The sequence below is a fragment of the Physeter macrocephalus genome, chromosome 20 (assembly GCF_002837175.3).
Source record: "Physeter macrocephalus isolate SW-GA chromosome 20, ASM283717v5, whole genome shotgun sequence".
NCBI classification, from domain to species: domain Eukaryota; kingdom Metazoa; phylum Chordata; class Mammalia; order Artiodactyla; family Physeteridae; genus Physeter; species Physeter macrocephalus.
In genome coordinates, this window is record NC_041233.1 from 50,030,088 (window position 1) to 50,050,099 (window position 20,012).

Genomic DNA, 20,012 nt, shown 5'->3' on the forward strand with positions numbered 1-20,012 from the left:
CAGGCTCCGGACGCGCAGGCTCAGCGGCCATGGCTCACGGGCCCAGCCGCTCCGCGGCATGTGGGATCCTCCCGGACCGGGGCACGAACCCGCGTGCCCTGCATCGGCAGGCGGACTCCCAACCACTGCGCTACCAGGGAAGCCCAAGAAACATCTTTAAGAATGGTGGGTTTGGGAATGCGTTTGGGTGGCAGGGAGTGGGAGGAGACTTTCGGAAAAACAGCCTTGAGCCAGAAGTCAGAAGAATTTTTTTATCAACCTTAACTCTTTTTCAGACGATGGAGAACGCAAAAGGCAAGGAGTGAAACCCCATAGAGAAGTTGGGGGAAGAATACGTGACTCTCAAATTCAAACCTGTTGTCAGCAAAAGCTGGAGAGAAACACCTAGCTTCAAGCAAGCCAGTGCCTCAGCTTCACCAAGCACCTCCTCCCTCCTCAAAGGGGACCAAATGAGAATCATCTGTGAAGGATGACAAGGCTGCTGTCCACAATAGAATGCTACACGCAACGAGAGCCTAAAACCTCCGAAGAAGATACCTCATCCTCCATTACCCTCTAAACTGCCACCAGTCAGCCTGCTTCCCCGAGACCTGGCGTGGGCCTGGCATCAGTGACAGCTGAGCAGAGGTCGGACGCATTATAAGCAGCTCTCCGAATGCGCTTCCCCAAATCAAAAGAATATTCCTATCACAGCAAAGGAGGCCAAGATCCAGACATTCATAAAGAAAATCAAAGGCGGACTAAGGGGAAACGTATCTAGAAAGGTCTAAGAAAAAGATGTGCTCTGAGGGGACTGATCCTCTGGCCTGAGGAGGGGAGCCTGCACTAGAAGAATCTCCCGCTCTCACTGGAGGAGCTAATACTGTTGTAGTAACAACTTCAGCCCCAAGGCTATGCTGGCCTCCTGGACCAGAACTGCAGCCAAGGCCAGGATGATGGAGGCAACAGAATCGCCACAAGAGACTTCGGGTGTCCAGTGGGGTGTGGTCCATGACAGAAGTCTCCCTGCAGACACAGATGACGGGGTACACTTGTAATTTCATGCTGGATAAGCCTGGGTTCCTGAGAAACCAGGGAGAGTGAGCGCCTCCTTCTTGCCCCCCGCCTGCAGTTTTCCAGTATGTTGTGCCCCATGAGTTCAGATTGATGATGTGTTAATGAAAAGGCTCGAGTGAGACTAGGATACCAGAAAAAGGGCACATCGGTGACTGTAGTCATGGTGGAAAGGTTACCCTACACCCTCCACCCTTCCTGCTTCCGGGGCTCTGGACTGGTGGGTTGCAGATGATACACAAACATGTCTGCTTTGGGTTGGGATACAGAGACACTTACGTATAAAAAGGGAAAAACATTTCATTAGTTACCATTCATTCCAGTTAAGAAGATGAAAATGTCATTTGCATTACCAAATGTTTGCCCTTCTTGAAATGGTAGAAATGGCCTCAACAGCTTCTAATGGGAGTGTCTTCAGCTGAGCATTGTGAAGATGTCTAGTGAGGAATCAGCGATAATTTGCTTCCAGGCTGGATTTCCCTCTTCGGATACAGACCACCTTAGGAGCTGCTCTCTTCTAATTGTAAGTGTGATGACTTTGAACGGTTGAGCATTTTAAGCCAAAGCTGTTATTCCCTTCTTCCCTCCTGAAAACACATAATTCTTAACTTGGAAACTGTTGTTTTGTATTTTTCTAAGTAAGCTGAGACTTCTGTGGTTTAGCTCTGGGCTAAAAATGCAGGGCACTTTGCAGTAGTATTTCCACTTGTAACTGTTTTGTATATTTCAGCTGCTTAAAAGAAAGTTTAAGGCTGCTTCCCAATCGTAACTAAATAATATGTTGTATTTAAAATGTGTGTATAAAATAATTCATCAGCTATTGTATTTAGGGGACTATATTCATTGCATGCAAATTGTAAGTTAACTTTCTGAACTTCAAGTAGGTTAAAGTCGGAAAGCATGATTTTCTTCTGCATGATTCACTTTCAATTTTTTTCTTTACTACCTAAATTTATAAGAAGCATATTTCTGGGAGTTTGGCCCGAAGGCAGCTGGGCCGCATTCTGCCTCCCGCAATAGACTTATTTCTCCCCAGGAAGTACTCCCTCTACAGCAGTATCTGAGGACAGGAGAATATTGCTGTGTCAGCGCTCACCGCAATGTTTAAAACAAATGTTTACAATAAATGGTGGCACAGGGATGCTTGCAGCTAATGTCTGAAATTATACATATCTCTGGAAGTTTATCAATACTACTAAAAAGCAGCAAACCTGAAGAGGTACTGATAGAGCAAACAGCTAGCGGAAATAATAGATTTCTTTTTTCCTAACATTTATTGAATATTTACTCTGTGCCGGGCCAGGGTTCATCACATGAGAGCTTCACAAAAGCCCTATGATAATATTAATTTTAATTTACAGATAATATTTTTTAATTAATTTATTTATTTTATCTATTTATTTTTGGCTGCTTTGGGTCTTCCTTTCTGCGCACGGGCTTTCTCTAGTTGCAGCAAGCGGGGCCTACTCTTCATTGCGGGGCGTGGGCTTCTCATTGCGGTGGCTTCTCTTGCTGTGGAGCACGGGCTCTAGGCGCGCGGGCTTCAGTAGTTGTGGCTCGCAGGCCCAGTTGCTCTGCGGCATGTGGGATCTTCCCGGACCAGCGCTCGAACTTGTGTGCCCTGCACAGGCAGGCGGATTCTTAGCCACTGCGCCACCAGGGAAGTCTGATAATATTATTTTTAATTTACAGATTTTTAATTTAATATTATTTTTAATTTAATCTTTGTAAATTAAAAATAATATTGGGTTTAGAAGGTATTAATTACCCATGGTCTCACTGCTAGGAGTTGGAAGATGCCAGCCAACTTCCAGGCCTCTTTTATATGAGAGAGGAATAAATAAATACCTCTAGGGCAGTTTAAGGAATAAATATCTGTGTAAGGTGCTTTCTGTTATATGTAGCTGAAATTAATTATAGCTGTTACATTTACCCAATTACAAGGGATTTCTGATACCACTTGTGGTTCTTCAAGCCCGAATCCAAACACCCTAGCAGACCTTCTAAACAGCTGTAATCATAATGTACTCTTCCCAGTGTGCATTAAAAAAAAAAATCAATAACTATCTGACAATACAAAAGCTATATCACAGGGGAAAAAAATCCCAGTGTTCCAAGGACTTTTATAGGTATAATGACTGTATTTTTCCCAGACCCCAAAATTGACCCCTACGAAATGATAAACATGAATGTGCTTAGAGATTTTCAATAGGACCGTAGGGAAAAGTTATTTCATTCATTTATTCATTTAAAAGCCGTTTATTCTGTCATACAGTGAAGTAAATCAGAAGGAGAAAAACAAATACCGTATGCTAACACATATATATGGAATCTAAGAAAAAAAAATGTCATGAAGAGATTAGTGGTAGGACGGGAATAAAACACAGACCTACTAGAGCATGGACTTGAGGACATGGGGAGGGGGAAGGGTAAGCTGTGACGAAGTGAGAGAGTGGCAGGGACATATATGCACTACCAAATGTAAATTAGATAGCTAGTGGGAAGCTGCCGCATAGCACAGGGAGATCACCTCTGTGCTTTGTGACCACGAGAGTATAACTGATTCACTTTGTTGTAAAGGAGAAACTAACACACTATTGTAAAACAGTTATACTCCAATAAAGATGTTAAAAAAAAAAGCCATTTATTAAGTTCAGGGAAGCTATACAGATAAAAAGGTGGGCCCTACCCTCTAGGAGGCCCTGGGTCTACCGAGAGAGGTAACAGGAAACGGCCCAGGTGACCCAGTGTGGGAGTGCTGTAGCCCAGCGGAGCCCAGGGCACACGATCCAGTGTTGAGTGAGGGTGGGAGGCTTCCTGGGGGAGGTGAGGCCCAAGTCAGTCCTAAAAGCTGAAAGGTATCCGTGGGTAAATCTGGGTAGGGGTTGGCAGAGGATGCAGGGAGAGAGGCCAGGGCATGCTGGGAGGACTTGAAGCAGCACACTGTGGTGGAAACACGGGGAGGAGACAAGGCCACTGCAGCATATGGGAGCCACATCATGAAGGCCTGGCACCACGGTGTCTGGATCACCTGGAAAGCTCCGCAAAGTGTGGAAGCGTTTTAGATGGGGAATACCATGCGAATGGTTGTAGTTTAGAAAGATCTCTAAAATGCCGTTCCCTGGGTGAGCTCTCTGACCCTTCCTGCTCTAACACTATGCTTCAAATAACTGGTGTGATTTTTTTTTTTAAAAATCGCAATAACTTGTCTGAATCTAGACTGATAGGAACCTGCAAGTAACACTTGCCCTCGTTTGGGAAGCTAACTTGGCTCACTGAACATGCGTGCCTGATTCTGTCCTCTTGGGACGTGCCTGGTGGACATTCCTAAGTTGGGGAAAGAGATGCAGGCGAATCCTTTGGGGGTACCGATTCAAGCAGGAGCAAGGACTGGAGCTGAGAAGAGGTGAAGTCTCAGGATTGGGGATTAGGGCTCAGTGATAGCATGTTATCAGCTAGATGGCTGCAGGGACCGAGAACACAGCAAGTGCTACACTCACGGCATCAGATTCCTCTTAGGGAACTCTCTTCATATTTGAACATTATCTGCAGAGTTCAGGGGGTTTCCAGGGCATGGACTACTGGACCCCCAGTAGCTCCTGGGCTAATAAACCCTAACCTGGGTGAGGGAAGGTGAGGGCACCTTCCCTCACCACTTCCACATGCATTGGCCAAAAGTGGTGGGTTCCTCCTCAGCAATCCCATGCCTCCTTTCACTGAGTAAAGAGCAGGAAGCCAGGTGCCAGGCAGGGACTGAACCTGCTTTGTTCACAGCTGTATCCTCAGCACCTAGTATAGCGCTCACTCGGCACATGGTAGGTTCTCAAGAAATATGTGTGAAATAAACAAATGTCAGTTAATTGTGCTTTTGCATATATAATAATAGCAAACATATTGTTAACCATGTGTTCTAAGCATTTACAAGTATTTTATCTTTGAAACATTATAAGGAATATACTATTATCCCCTCTTTACAGATGAGAAAAATTAGGCACGGGGAGTTTAAGTGACTGGGCTAAGATCACACAGCTCTAAGTATAGACTCTAGCAATAAAAAGAAAATAGTATTTGTTAAATAAATTAGTATTTCTGGTTCCTTTGAGACCCCATTCATTTTTTCAATTTGGGGTACTCGTAGGTTTGCGTTGTTGATAAGGTAGCATTATTAACAGATAAACTTGCTCATCTTCTGGATATGAATTGCAATTCAAACACTGGAAGAAACGAAAAAGACTCAAGTGGGAGAAAACCTGAAAATCCTCCACCACAATCCCATAACTCTTAAAATAAGACCCAAATGCCCAGCCCTGACCTCTCTGATCAGTCCCCAAATCTGGTTTCCCTGGTCACTAAGGTCTCTGTCACGTGGGCCAGCTTTCTGCTCTTCAAACAAGCCAAGTGTGTGCCCTCCTCACGGTCTATGTACCTGCTCTTCCCACAACCGCACGTACTCTCCCCCAGGTTTTCTCCTGGCTGGGTAGCTTCTGGCGTCCAGGTCACTCCTTGTTGAGGCCTTTCTGGAGCTCCCAGTCTAAAGAACTACCACCAGCCCCCACCCCCCTCCATCTGTCCAGTCATTCTCTCTCTCTCCCATGAAGCTTTATTTTCCCATGAGCTTTGTTTATTTCATAACACTTATCACTAGCAGAAATAATCATTTATGTTTGCTTGTGTCCTACTGTCATCTTCCCACTTGGGACTGTAAAATCCATGAGATAGATCAGGGACATTGTCCACACAGAAGAGTGCAATTCATACTTATTGATTGACAAGTGATTCCACAAATTACAAATCTTTGCCAAGCACTGACCAATACAAATCATATGAGAAGAGGAACCTCAGATTTCTGTGCACCCATATCTATGCACCTGAATCATGTAGGATGAAATACCCAGGCCCTGAGGCTTCCACATCAAAGGCTCACTGACAATACCCAGTTGTCCCTTAAGACTCCCAAAGGCCCCCCTTGCAAATATAAGAGGTCAAACTGGGAACTTTGAGCATGAGGCAGATGACTGTAAAATCAAACCAAGAGGTTTAGTAGCACCAAGGATGCTGGAAATCTGTGGGGCTGCTTCCAAGGTTCCTGGGGAAAAAAGAGTTGGTACCACCTCTAGGTATCAGCAGAGAGGGTTGTTGTTCCAGTTTTATATACTGAGTGTAGCATAGATTTCACATGAAAGAAAAAAATCCCTTTGATTTAAAAAAAGTATAGTTTAGAACCCTTTTTTTAAAGTATAGTTGATTTGTAGTATTATATTAGTTTCAAGTACACAACATAGTGATTCAATATTTTTATAGATTATACTCCATTTAAAGTTATTACAAAATAATGGCTATATTTCCCTGTGCTGTTCAGTATATCCTTGTTGCTTATTATTGTGTACATAGTGTTTGTATATTTTAATCCAGGGGTCCCCAACCCCTGGGCCACAGATCAGCAGTGGTCCGTGGCCTGTTAGGAACTAGGCTGCACAGCAGGAGGTGAGCGGTGGGTGAGTGAGCAAAGCTTCATCTGTATTTACAGCCGCTCCCCATCACTCACGTTACTTCCTAAGCTCCGCCTCCTATCAGATCAGCAGCCGCATTAGATTCTCATAGGAGCACGAACCCTACTGTGAACTGCACATGTGAAGGATCTAGGTTGCGCACTCCTTATGAGAATCTAATGCCTGATGATCTGAGGTTGAGCTGAGGCAGTGATGCTAGCCCTGGGCAGTGGCTGCAAATACAGATTATCGTTAGTAGAGAGGTTTGACTGCACAGAGACCATAATAAATCAATTGCTTGCAGACATATCAAAACCCTATCTGTGAGTGGCAAGTGACAATTAAGCCACATCTTACAGAGCAGACCGGACATAAGCAACACACTTCAGGTGTCACTGTCTCCCATCACCCCTAGATGGGCCCATCTAGTTGCAGGAAAACAAGCTCAGGGCTCCTACTGATTCTGCATTACGGAGAGCTGTATAATTATTTCATTATATATTACAGTGTAATGATAATAGAAATAAAGTGCACAATAAATGTAATGTGCTTGAGCTAACCCGAAACCATCCCCCCTCACCCCATCCGTGGAAAAATTGTCTTCCACGAAACCGGTCCCTGGTGCCAAAAAGATTGAGGACCACTGTCTTAATCCCATACCCCTATCTTGCCCCTCCCCACTTCCCTCTCCCCACTCGTAACCACTAGTTCTCTGTATCTGTGAATCTGTTTCTATTTCTTTTGGAAACTATTCCTTTAGAGAATTTCTCTTCATTGGGGACAGAGTGAAAGAGCTAGAGGAAAAAAATACATTATCTTTTCACTGAAGTCTTTCTCAATATTCAGAATAAATATTTTAAATGTTGTACTTCAGAGGTAGGAATTTAAAAATTTCAAGGCCAAGCACCCCGCCTGCAGGCCCAGGGAGTTGAATACATTCACCCCTCCGTCCACCCTTTGCTCCTCCCCAGGTGATGGGTAATGCACATTGCCCGCTCCAGGCAAAGCACATTAGAAATACGGGGCCTGCAAACGTGCTACTGATGTGGGTAATTTTTCCTGCGGGAAGAGAAACCAGGAAAATAATTGCCCTAGAAATAACTCAGTCAATGGGCATCCCTCACCCAAACCCCACCAGGTGCCCACTCCTCCTAGGCGCAGGGTAATGGCATGCTGGCTAGCAGCTAATGGTGCAAGCCAGCATCCCAGAAGTCTTTGGTAAAAAGTCTGCTCACAGCCATCTGAATGATTTGGAATGTTTAGCTGAAAATAAACCCCTTCCTCTCATTTGCACTTCATGCCTTCAGGCTCCCAAGGTGCCACTTCCCCTGCTGCTGCGGGGAGAGTGGCAAGGATTTTGTAGCCACTCTCCCTGGGAGCGCAGAGCAGCCTCCCCTCACCTCTGCGTGGTGACTGCCGCCTCACTGCTGCTAGGCAAGAGATCATTGGTGGTGCTGAAACCTGGCCAAGATTCAGAAGGATGCAGAGCAGGCATCTAAACACAGGGCTTTGGTGCCAGCATTTGAGCCCTGACAGTGGTGGCTTAGGGGCCAAGGTCACCACATAGCTCGGTGTGACCTCCGAAGTCAGGGCACCCTGCCTGTGCCCAGGCCCCCACTCACTCAGCTTCCATGCTACGTGGATGCCACTCTTCCTACATACCAGCCTCCTGCTAGGGTAGCAACAAGAAGGTGTTAGGTGACATTAAATCCTCTATGGCACACAGGTAGTGACTGCACATCACCCGCAAGTTGGATCGTGACAGTCGCAGCTATAATTAGGGAAAGGGATCCGCACAGCCTTCCGTAGGTACTGCCAGTACTGGCACCGGGGCTCTTCGCGTTGTGCCAGCCAGCTTATTAGTAGTGTAGAACTTATTCTGTGCCAACTGGGAAAACGATCGCTTTAACTTGAGCCAGGGAGACAACAGCATCTGCTGTTTGAAGAGCCACACCCTTGTGGCCCGACAAACAATTGGTTAATTGAATCCGAAGACCTATGCGTCTGCATCTTTTTTTGGAAGTTGCTCCACCGCCCCACCCTCTGTCACTGTATTGTCATTGCGGAAGCCCAGCCACAGCCCTAGTCCTGAGACTGGATGTGTGCCACTGGGGACGGGGAGGGGAGGTTTTAAGTGGGGTACCACGCTCAGAAGTAGGGGCAGGCATCCCATTTCACAAGGGGCATCCAGAGACCAGCTAGCCCAGGCCTCTGTTCACAAAGGTCCTCGAACTTAGAATTTTGAAATGACCTGCAAGAGAAATTTTGTATATACAGTCAGTGAGATCCCCTGACAAGAGTGAAAGAAAATAATATTCAAGATGAAACTTTAAATTAGCATCCTCTTACTAGATGACACTGCATGGAGTGCAATAAGGTAATAATAATAATGACTGACATGTATACAAAGCATACTGTTCTAAGAGTCTAGGTACTTGTATAAGACTTACATTTAATCCTCACAAAAACCCGAAAAGGAGTTAATACTATGTCCCTTTTATAGACTAGAAACAGGTATAGAGAGACCAAATAACATGTCCAGGGTCACACAGCTGATGAGATAACACAGCTAATAAGTGCAAGGGTTTGAACTCAGGCTATCTGAGCTCCAGGGTCCCTATGCTTCACTACTATACTATGATGTAATTGTTTTTATTTTTATTTTTTTAATTTTAATTTTATTTTATTTGTGGCTGCATTGGGTCTTCGCTGCTGCACGCGGGCTCTCTCTAGTTGCGGCGAGCGGGGGCCCCTCCTGGTTATGGTGCGCGGGCTTCTCATTGCGGTGGCTTCTCTTGTTGCGGAGCACAGGCTCTAGGCGCACAGGCTTCAGTAGCTGTGGTACGCGGGCTCAGTAGTTGTGGCTCACGGGCTTAGTTGCTCCGCGGCACGTGGGATCCTCCCAGACCAGGGCTCGAACTCGTGTCCCCGGCATTGACAGGCAGATTCCTAACCACTGCGCCACCAAGGAAGCCCAATGTAATTGTTTTTAAAAATAAATCCTTGGTAATAGCACAACCACATTGCCATTCTGTGGGTTAAAAGCACCCACCTCTTAGCATGGAAACACTTGGAATGTCACCATTTTTTAGTATCCCAAGAGTCTCTAAAAATGGAAGCACCCCAGACTCTCTAAAAGGCCTCAGGTCAGGCCAGCAACAGCCTGTCTTCTTCATGAGGATTGCTCCTACTTGAGAGAAAAGTGACACAAGTTCTGGACAAGGATGTGGAAGGCCCCGTGAGTGGGCCTTTCTCTATGCTACAGAATCGCATTTATGTGGTCATGTCAGTTCTTCAACTCAACGCTCTCAAATTAGGGATCAAGAGAGCTTCTCTGTACCTAATAACTGGTGATGCCAAGGCCCCTGAGAGCTCCAATTCTGTTCCAGTCTCCCGATGGAGTGGCAGCATCAGGGGGCCGTGCCAGGCACCCAGCCAAGGTGCTGGGAGGCATTGCCCAATGTGAGCTCTAACTGACCTACCAAATGAAAGGGTGGCAGTTGAATTGGGAAATCTCTCAGCAACAGAGTCCCGAGTCTGCTGGAGGGGACCACTGTGTACAATTAGTATTTGATGAATGGACATTAGGATTTATTCACTCATACCCATTACTAGCCCTCCCTGGGAGGGCCCTGTGCTGGGCACTGTAGGAATGGAGATGAATGAGACACAAGAGCCTGGAACGGGGGCCGTGAACACACAAACAAATCACTATTACAGTGTGGTTCACGAAGCAGACCACGGCGTGTACGCGTGCTGGGCGAACCCAGAAGAGGGCAGTTTTCATTCTGCAGAGGGAATCTGTGGAAGGCTCCATTACAGGAGCTGACATTCTCAGGCAGCCTCTGAGGATGACCAGGTGTTGACTTAGCCAAGCAGGGAAAGCTAAGTGAAGGACAAAGGGAGGCAGCGGGGACACAGGAGTAAAGGCAGGGCCCCTAAGTGCCATCCAACCTGTTATCATCTTCCTGCCTTTGAGCAAACGTCCTGTTAATTAGTCGATTTAATGAATATTTACTGAGCTCCTGCAGTGGGACTCATAATGCTTGAAAATTTGGGGGCACTACCTGGAATTCTTAATGTTTGAAAAAGAACTAGGTGTTTCTGAACTAACTCTGATGCATGTTTATCTTCAGAAACTAAAGTCAGCAGGAGCCATAGGACAAGTGCAGAATTGCACAAGTGCACGTGCACACACACACACACACACACACACCCCACCCACACCTTCTTGTGAGGATGGAGACTGTGGAGGGGTTTAGAGCATTTTCACCTTCACGCTTGATTCCCTTCTTAGTCTGACTTCTTAGATTATATCTGATGGGTTGACATCCTCTTTCGGGGACTGTTAGCAACAGATCATACTCCCAGCAGGGCCTTGAGACATGCCTGTCCCCCATCAGGGTGGCTATAATCAGAGACAGAGGCCTGCATGAACAAGCACAGTGAGGCTGTCATGCCTTCTTTAGGGATTTCTGGGGCCGAGCTGACTCTTAGTTCTCTATCCCTTTATTGCCCTCAAATACTGTAGAAAAAAATCTGCTTCCAAGACATTGCCCTCTACAGTTTGAAACTGTAGTGAGCATATGCTTCATTTACTTCCAAAGAGGCAGAAGCAGCTGGAACTGGCTTATAGCACATGCTTTGTTTCATGTTATGGGTGATGACCTACACTCTTATTTTAATGTTCTCCAGCAAGGCAGATGTGGGGTTCACGAGGACTTAGTGCCTGATCTTTACTTTTGGGAAGGGGTGGGAGGGAACGGATCGGGGATGGGAGGGAAGCTAGGAGAAGAAAATGGGAGCGTGAATGAGTGTGCGTGTGTCTGAAATTCACCATTACCCCCACCTGTGTCTAGCAAGGAACAGGTATTTAATGTATTTTGCTCCTGACTGAAGTGTGCGTGTATTTTTTTGCCCTCCTCCATGTTTTCTAGACTTATACTAAAAGGATTCATCAAATCATCTTGTTCAGATGGCTCAGGATTGTATTTCTTTTGCTTACCCTGTGCTCTTGGGTTCTATAGTATTTCTATAATTATGTAACAATAGTGTTGCACTGTAATCTATCATATAGAACTATATGTATGGAAAATTTTGATCAGTTTTTTTAAGAAATGTATCCCGTTTGCAAAGGCACAATAAAGTTGCATCTTATAGACTATAGGCAATAAAGGTAACAATAAACCTTATTTAACAAAAAAAAAAAAAAAAAAAAGAAGAAGCCAACCGTGCCCTACCCCACACTAAGAAGCTTCCAGGCCTGGCACAGGCTAGAGCTGCCAGAAAGAACTTTGAATGAAATTTAGAGTTTTAACTAACACCTTTGGCTGGATACTTTTATTCTCTTTTTATATTTATTTTATTGAAGTATAGTTGATTTATAATATTGTGTTAATTTCAGCTGTACAGCAAAGTGATTCAGTTATATGTATATATACATTCTTTTTCATATTCTTTTCCATGATGGTTTATCACAGGATATTGAATATGGTTCCCTGTGCTATACAGTAGGACCTTGTTGTTTATCCATTCTATATATAATAGTTTGCATCTGCTCATCCCAAACTCCCAATCCGTCCCTCCCCCTTGGCAACCACAAGTCTGTTTTCTATGTCTGTGAGTCTGTTTCTGTTTCATAGGTAAGTTCACTTGTGTCATATTTTAGATTCCACATATAAGTGATATCATATGGTATTTGTCTTTCTGACTCCCTTCACTTAATATGATAATCTCTAGGTCCATCCATGTTGCTGCGAATGGCATTATTTCCTTCTTTTTTATGGCTGAGTAGTATTCCATTGTATATATGTACCACAGCTTCTTTATCCATTCATCTGTCGATGGACATTTAAGTTTCCATGTCTTGGCTACTGCGAATAGTGCTGCTGTGAACATAGGGGTACATGTATCTTTTTGAATTATAGTTTTGTCTGGACATAATCCCAGGAGTGGGATTGCTGGATCATATGGCGACTCTATTTTTATGGATACTTCTATTCTTGAAGTGTTATCACATTTGTGACAACAAGTAGCTGGAAAACCTTTCATTATCTACAGATGACCAGAAAAGTCAGGGGACCTGCCGTACACATACCCAAGAGCAGAAGGGAACTAGCTCCACAGAACAGGTTCAAGCAGGTGGTGGGAAAGAATAAAGTCGGTTTCTCTCTGTACTCTCCAAAGTTCTGTTCTTACAATGTGATGTTTACCTACTTTCACCAGGAATTCTCAATATTCTACTAGCCCAGCAGGTTGAAAGATGTCATCAACACAGTGGCTGGCTGGGTTCAAATCCCATTTCTACACTTAGAGGTTTGCATAAAATTAGGCAGGATCGGTCTTCCCTGGTGGCGTAGTGGTTAAGAATCCACCTGCCAGTGCAGGGGACACTGGTTCAAGCCCTGGTTCGGGAAGATCCCACGTGCAGTGGAGCAACTAAGCCCGGATGCCACAGCTACTGAGCCTGCGCTCTAGAGCCCGTGTGCCACAACTACTGAAGCCTGCACGCCTAGAGCCCGTGCTCCGCAACAAGAGAAGCCACCGCAATGAGAGGCCCGTGCACCGCAACAAGGAGTAGCCCCCGCTCTCCGCAACTAGAGAAAGCCCGCGCGCAGCAAAACGAGGACGCAACACAACCAAAAATAAATTAATTAAGAAAAAAAAATTAGGCAGGATGTCTATTCTCTCAATAGCTGCATAGAGCTTAGAACACGGTCTGGTACATAGCAAATGTTCAGTCAATGAGGGCCAATGTCATCAACTTACTCATCAGAGACCTTGAAATTAATCAAAGTTTTGCTCATTAACCTCTAAAGAGAAAGAGGTTAGTAAACATTTGGAATCTTGCTCCAGCCAGAACAAGGCTGATGCCACTGGGGGTGCGTCCCTTACAGGACAGCAACACCCTTGTTTCCAGATTTCTGCCTCTAGGACCCACCCAGTTCAGTCCCTGTTCATAGTCATTGCCAAGAAAGGCTTGTTGAGCAAATGAGTGAAGGAATGCATGCATGAATGAATGCATGCATGCATGCCTACTCTGCCTATGCTCTGGCCACCGTGATCTGGTTGCTCTGGGGCCAGTTGAGTGGTTAAGATCTCTCATCTTTCCTTACCTTGAATCTACTGGGGCTCTTCAGAAACTCTTCCCAGCATGAGTCCCTCACTCCAACCTCTGATGACTGAAAGGCGATTGTCCTAAGCAGTTGCATATCAAGTTGTAGCATGTATCAGAATCACTTGGAGTGCTTTTTAAAATACAGATTGCTGGGCCCACCCCAGAATTTCTGCTTCAGTAGGTCTGGTTAGAAATGTGCATTTCTAATAGTTTAGTGGTTTCTAGGTTGAAATGTGCATTTCTAACAACTTCTAAGTGACTCTGACGCTGCTGCTCCTGGGACCACACCTTAAGAAACATTATTCTAAACCATGGATTTGATTGCATCACCCACTGCTTTAAAAAATCTCAGAGAGTTCCCTTTAAAAGTCCACCATCTAAAGCTACTAACTAAGGTCCACACTCCTCAGTCTTGGGCCCTTCCAGCTTAGCCCCAGTCCAACTTTCTGGCCCTGCTTCCTGCCACTCCCCTCATTCTCTAGCCTCACTGAGCTAGCTACTCTGTATTTTGTGAACATTCCATGGCGCTGCCTTTGCACGGTTCCCTCTGCCTGGAATGCCTTTCTCAGTTTTGCTAACAAACTCCTGTTCATCCTTGAAGACCTGATTCAATTGTTAGCCTCTGTGTCACTTTCTGTGATCTCCTGTGGATATACAGTGTGGCTTCAGCACACTGTACATGGCCCTACTATCACCCTTGCACATTGTCTTTTAGGTGCCTGTTACGTTACTTGACTGTCTACCCCTCCAGCCATGACCACGTGTTATTCCTATTTGATGCTCAAGGCCCAGCACAACGCTTGCCAAAAGGAGCAGTTTAGTGCCTGTGTGATAAATAAGTGAGTACCAGGCTACAATTGCCCTAGCTGATATCTAGCCTGCTCCACAGACGTTTACTGTATTAATCAGCTATTGGTGTAATAATGCTGCATAACAGACACATACACATACACACAGTCTCCAACAACAACTGTTTTTCTCACTCAGCTAGGGCAGCTCTGCTTCAGGCAGAGATTTGGCTGAGCTGGGCCACAGGCTGCAAGTTGGGTTCAGGCTTGCTGTACACATTTTCTCATTCTGGGACCCAGAGCTCTGCAAGATATGTTCTTCTCATGGTGGATCACATAAGCGCAAGAGGTCTAGCCAAAACATGCAAGCATGTTTCCAGACTCTGCTCACATCACATCTGCTAATATCTGTTGGCCAAAACAAGTCATAGGGCCAAAACCAACATTAACAGAGTGCCATGGTGCCACTCTGTCTGCCATGGTACCAAAAAAAAAACCACATGGCAAAGTGTATGGAGGTATAATTCTATAAGAAGCCAATTGGGAATTGGGAAGGAAGTATTGGAAGAATAACAATCCAACCTATCAAATATATTTTCCCATCTTAGGGGCCTCAATCATCTTTGTTTTTTCTGTTCAGATGACACAATAGAAACCCAGACACCCAGTGAATCTCCACTGCTAACCCTGGACATTAGCTGGGCTATCTCTGGACTTCAACTGCTGCATCCATAAAATGGACAGAGCCAAGCAAAGGCCCAGAAAACCTTGGTGGTATTCAGCCTTTTGATAAGAAATAGAAAAGTTGCCCCTCAGATATTTCCATATTTCTATTCCCTCTCTTAAGAAAAGCATTGCCACCAGTTACACTAGTTTTTCTTTTTCTTCTTTTTTTTTTTTTTTTGATTTGTGAAAGTTGCCCCTCAGATATTTCCATATTTCTATTCCCTCTCTTAAGAAAAGCATTGCCACCAGTTACACTAGTTTTTCTTTTTCTTCTTTTTTTTTTTTTGATTTGTGTCTATACTACATCATATTTAAGATGTAACTAGTTACTTCAAAATCTCACTTGAACTTCGGCCGTGCTTGCAGTTGTTCAAGTATTGATACTTAGAAAGTCATCTAAAATAATAGATTATCCTCAAAAATGTGCCATGTTGTGGTTTAAGGACTATGCTCTGGGTGGTCTGGTGGTTTACAGACTGTTGTGTAGGCAAACCCAGCCGGAAGTGTCCTTTAAGATGGCAGAGAACTAAGAGATCAAAAGCTTCAGACAAACGGGTGTTCTTCCCAGAGCCAGGTGGGAAGAAACTCTCCTGTTACTGTACTATATATAGTGCTTGTGCTCTGAAAATAAGAATATTTTTTTGTAGAGCTCTGGAGATTTAATTTGGGACAGGTCATTGTGACCCGCTCTCTGCTGTTAAGTCAGGACAGACCTACTGACTTCCCAGGGTGGTAACTGGAGCCAGTCAACTTACTCTTGCCTCACTGCTTCAGCCTTGAACTTCTGTCAACCACAGGCCTGGTCCAGAAACCCCAGTAGGGCTGGACTGAGCCACTGCATTTTTTTTAGTTACCACATGCAAAGTCATTATAGTCATTAGTGGAAACTGCCATTGTTAGAGAAATACCGTACTAGCCTGCTTGTGTTGAAAGCACAATTTCCATTCTTCTTTTGCAAAATGTTATGGGTTTGAAATTTCTCTTTTTCGATCTAATTCTTCTTTTCATAATGGTACTTTCCTTGAGCTGAGGCCTCATTCACTATGATTTTACCTAATACTTATTCCAAAGGCTGACAAGCAGCCCTGCCTAAACCAGCAGAAGGAAACCAGTGGAAGGAGGCCATAAGGCAGCTCCCAGGGAGGTGGGAGAAAAGGCAGCAAGCCCCTACCCCACTCTCTACACACCCACATTCGTGTTCCATTGCTAAGAATTACATCACACTATAGGTCTTCTCCAGGACAGGGCAATGACCTCTAAAAGTTTGCTGTGTCCCCTCTGTGAGCTTTTTGGAAACGTGTAGCAGCACGTAGCACACCTCTAGTTCGTGACCCCCTCCTCTCCTCACTACTCAGCCTCCCACCTACTTTTAGCAACTAGCCAAGAAATCATCCGATATCCACACAGATGCTAAAGAACAGAAGGCAGATTCTGTGTCAAAGCAGGCAGCACGCGTAGCATAGTCCAAAGATCCAGGAGTTAGGAGATGGGGGCTCTGACCTTGCCACTGACTATATGGTGACCCTGGACAGGTCCCTTTATCTTGCTGCCCCTCAGTTCCCTTTCTGATCTCCTTCTCCATGTAAGTTTACCTCATTCTTCTCCAATTCAACCCACTGTTGGACTCTCATAACTTAACATAACTTATAGTTATTCTATCTTTTTACTTGCCCTTAGTCTGAAGAAATATTCATTTAATGAATGAATGATATCAAATGCTCTAATTTCAATATTTGATGACTTTTCAGCTAGTCAAAGCAAAAACAAAAACAAATAATTATATAAAGAAGCATTAGCTCCCTTCTGTAGTTCCCAGGGAAGACATGGGGGGATGGATGATTAAGTGAAAATCCCCTGTTCATCTGCCGCTTCTTCTTAACAACATTTCGTTTAGCATCATAGAGGACAATTTATCATTTTATATATTTGTGTTTTTAAAGCACCCTGAGTAATTGTTGTGAGCACAGAAATTGGAAAGTCTTTCTTCTCTTTCTGGCACTTTCTTATCTTTCTAGCATCTCTCGCCTGATCTGATAAATCATTTTAATTAACATTTAGGTATGCAGTCTAGCTTACTAAGCAAGTCTAGGCTAGTCTCCACTTTCATCACATATTTTTGATGAGTTTTTGCATTGTTTCTGCCCAGTCTATCAACCCCAGAGAACTTAAAATCAAATTGAAACCTAAAAGTGTAAAAATAATTAAAGTTGCCCTACAGACTGGTGTTGTTTGTGTTAGCAGAAACCATCTGGGCAAAGCCACTGTAACCGACTGTCGTTAGCCACTGTTTTTCAATATAACATTTAATTAAGATGGTGCTGATGGTTGGCCAGTGGTCCTGGTCTCCATCCTCACCCCACTCCATAGCCCTTCAACTTGCATCAAATTGGGCCAGCCCAAAGCTAATGGGCAAATTACAGAAAACTGCAGCTTAAATCCCTGCCCCCCAGCACACACACTTATCTCTTATTTGGTGACGTTGACTGGAGTTTTTAATCTGCTTTCTACTTATTTGCTTTCCAATAGCTAAAATGATATATCTCATCCTTGCTCTTTATGGTTGCTTCTGACACAGGATGGAGAGCCCAGTCTCTCTGAGACATCTCCTCTGGAAAGATATAGATTTGATCCTCTGTGCTGGCCTCCAGAGAACTTCTGGCCAGAGCAAATACAACCATGCAATATCAGGTATTCATGGCAAAAATTAAGCTGAATCCTGATGTTTTTGTTTAGATCTTTGCCCTATATGGTCAACCTGCCATCTTTCCAGGCTTATTTCCCATTTTCCTTCACGCTAATGAGATCCAACTTTGCCTTGTTCCTCCTACAGGCTTTGTGTTTTCCGGAATCCTTGCCTCCTGAATACTTATCCCGTAAGGCTCAACTCACCTGCAGCCTCCCTCGTGAAACTGTCCTAGATCACCCCAACTGGAAGTAATCTAAACCCCCATGGGACTCATTTCTCTTAAAGGACTTTTCTCTTTCTGCCTTATGGTTATTTATGAAATTTCTTGTCTTCTGTATCAACAGTAAATTATTTGTATGCAGGGACAATCTCTTCATCGTCTTTGTATCTCACAAAGTAGTCACTATCCTTGCCTTGCTTGTGACATGAGACACCTGTTATACATTTGGAGCTTGATACATGTTACTAAAAATAGATAACATTCTGTCATTCCTTTTGGACTCTAATGTCAATAGGGAGCTGGAAAGCTAGTTAATGAACTAGAGCATGACACAGGGAGAGTTTTCTGACTCAGTGTACATTCGGGTGCCTAGGACTTAATCCATATACATCACAGTCCTATGGCAGGAGTTTTAATTTGACACTGAGCTAAGTGATCAACTGTGGCTACATCAGCACCTCCTACCTGGAGATGCGAGGACATACAGGTATTGATAGAGAAGTCTACTCCAACAGGTAAGGGCATAACTCCCTTTTTGTCCCCTTTGGATGACCCTGTTCTTGTATTACCCATAGGTTCAGGACACAATGATGGACATCCATGGCAAAGCATATAAATGGGATGGGTCCAGGGGCCTGGTTAAGTCTAGAAGAGCATGACCCAAGTTAATTCATGAATGCGCAGCCAGATCTGAGAACTGAAAACAAAGTCAAGCGAGTATTCTGCATTGGGATTAGGAAAGATGGGAACTTTCAGAGAACTAGGGGTCTGAGATGATGTCACACTGCTAGTAGGAGGCACAGCTGGAATTTGAACAGAGTCAGCCCATGCTCTTCACTACTGGGCTACACATCCTAGCCAGGGCCCCACCCAGACCCCACTCTCCCAGGCTTCATACTATATCCTCTTTGTTGGCAGGAATTGTCCTGGGCCACGATACCTGTGCCTCAGTTTTCTCAGCTGTAAAATGGAGGATAATAGCGCCTACCTTACTCAAAGTATTAAATCCAGGAAACCCTGCTACAGCACAGAGGAAATGCTTGATACATGTTCACCTGCTTATTATCATTGTTCTCTTTCTGGTTCTGGAGGTTGGGAAGACCCTTCCTCATCAGGCAGTGAAATGTGTGGCCATCATGCAGAGGCAGAGAGCACTGCTGGGCTGCCACCAACCTTGTTTTCAAGGTGATTTCCTTGCCTTCAAGTCCCTCAGAGATGCAGCTTCTTGAGGCCCAGGGCCATGACGTTTTCCTAGTGCTGCAGGAATCCTGGTGAGCAACCTGGGCCCCAAGCTTCGCCTGAGAGCTTATTAGGGAGTGAATGTTTGTATCCCCCCTCCCAAAATTCCTGTGTTGAAATCCTGACCCACCCTCAGTGTGATAGCATTAGGAGGTGGGGCCTTTGGGAGGTAATTAGGTCATGAAGGTGGAGTCCTCTGCCAATGGGATTAGTGCCCCGAGAAGGAGAGACAGGAGAGTCTGCTCCTCCCTCTGCTCCTTACCATGTGAGGACACACCAAGAAGGTGGCCATCTGCAAACCAGGAAGAGGGCCCTCACCTTGCCAGCACCTTGATCTTGGACCTCCCAGCCTCCAGAGCTATGAAAAATAAATGTCTGTTGTTTAAGCCTCCCAGTCAGTGGTATAGCAGCCCAAGCTGACTAAGACAGGGCTGCTCAGGGCTCTAGTGGGAGCAGCATTGGTGTGAGAACCAATGAGTAAGTACAGACAGTGGCCGACCTCCTTTCCCAACCAAAGCCCCGGGATCCAGGCCAGCTCATCCCAGAGAGGCTCTGCCAGGCCTTTATGGAACCAAGCAAGGAGCAGCCTTGCTCCAGGCCAAGTCATAGGCCATGGGCCAGGCCCAGCTTCTGTGAAGCAGTCAGATCAGGGAGAGGCCCTGCCCCAGTCTGTACCTCCTCCTACACTCTTTGC

At 44.9% G+C, this 20,012-nt stretch overlaps 1 pseudogene; it reads left to right on the forward strand.

The window, feature by feature from the left end:
* LOC112064205 (developmental pluripotency-associated protein 4-like) overlaps nucleotides 1–20,012 on the forward strand; it is a 37,427-nt pseudogene that overhangs the window by 16,212 nt on the left and 1,203 nt on the right.